Below are 1,723 nucleotides of genomic sequence, written 5' to 3'. Positions count from 1 at the left end.
AGCCTGGCCAACAAAGTGAAACCCTGTCTCTACTAAAAATAAAAAAATGTCAGGTGAGGTGGCTCACACCTGTAATCTCAGCACTTTGGGAGGCCAAGGTGGGTGGATTACCTAAGGTCAGGAGTTCAGGACCAGCCAAGCCAACATGGTGAAACCTCGTCTTTACTAAAAAACACAAAACTTAGCCAGGCATGGTGGTGGATGCCTGTAGTCTCAGCTACTCAGGAGGCTGAGACGGGAGAATTGCTTGAGCCTGAGAGGCGGAGGTTGCAGTGAGTGGAGATCGCGCCATTGCACTCCAGCCTGGGCAACAAGAATGAAACTCCGTCTCCAAAAAAAATACAAAACTACAAAAATTAGCCAGGCATGGTGGTGCACGCCTGTAATCCCAGCTACTTGGGAGACTATGGCAGGATGATCACTTGAAACCAGGAGGTGGAGGTTGCAGTGAGCCAAGATCACACCACTGCCTCTAGCCTAGGCAACAGCGAGACTCTGTCTCAAAGAAAATCTTTTTTCTTTTTTTAGTTAGTTATAAAAGGGCTCTGAAACTAAATTCCATGAGTTTTGCTTAGATGGTTTTAAATTTGGGGTCACATTATCCTTTCTTTGAAGAATTTCTTTTAGATACTAGTTAATAGTTTTCTAGTAAGACAGTGGAGAATTTTTTTCTTTTTTCTTCTTTTTTTTTTTTTTTTTTTTTTTGAGTCAGTGTCTCACTCTGTCCCCTAGGCTGGAGTACAGGGCACAATGTTGGCTCACTGCAGCCTCTGCCTCCCAGGCTCAAGCAATTCTCGTGCCTCAGCCTCCCAAGTAGCTGGGACTACAGGCATGCACCACTACGCCCGGCTAATTTTGTGTTTTTAATAGAGAGGGGTTTCGCCATGTTGGCCAGGCTGGTCTAGAACTCCTGACCTCATGTGATCTGCCCGCCTCGGCCCCCCAAAGTGCTGGGATTACAGGTGTGAATCACCAAACCCAGTTACAATGGAGAATTCTGATGCCAGACTGATTTGTTCTTGATTTTTTAAAAGTCAGTATTTATTAAAGTTTTCATTTATATTTAAATTTTAGTATTTTCATTAGGATAAGTCTCTGAGCTGATCAATCAGTATTATCCTAACAAAAAAAAATTTTTTTTTGAGACAGACTCTCCCTTTGTCACCTCTGAGCTGATTGATCAGTATTACCCTAACAAACAATCTTATTAAATTACTTTTTTTTTTTTTTTTTGAGACAGAGTCTTGCTCTGTCGCCCAGGCTGGAGTGCAATGGCATGATCTTGGCTCACTGCAACCTCCACCTCCCGGATTCAAGTGATTCTCCTGCCTCAGCCTCTGGAGTAGCTGGGATTACAGGCGCCCGCCACCAGGCCTGGGCTAATTTTGTATTTTTAGTAGAGATGAGGTTTCACCATGTTGGCCAGGCTGGTCTGAAATTCCTGACCTCGGCCGGGCGCGGTGGCTCAAGCCTGTAATCCCAGCACTTTGGGAGGCCGAGACGGGCGGATCACGAGGTCAGGAGATCGAGACCATCCTGGCTAACATGGTGAAACCCCGTCTCTACTAAAAAATATTAAAAAACTAGCCGGGTGAGGTGGCGGGCGCCTGTAGTCCCAGCTACTCGGGAGGCTGAGGCAGGAGAATCACTTGAATCCGGGAGGTGGAGGTTGCAGTGAGCCAAGATCATGCCATTGCACTCCAGCCTGGGCGACAGAGCAAGA

This window comes from Piliocolobus tephrosceles, chromosome 7 (assembly GCF_002776525.5).
Source record: "Piliocolobus tephrosceles isolate RC106 chromosome 7, ASM277652v3, whole genome shotgun sequence".
NCBI classification, from domain to species: domain Eukaryota; kingdom Metazoa; phylum Chordata; class Mammalia; order Primates; family Cercopithecidae; genus Piliocolobus; species Piliocolobus tephrosceles.
The sequence above is the reverse complement of the archived record's forward strand: the minus strand, read 5'-3'. Positions refer to the sequence as shown.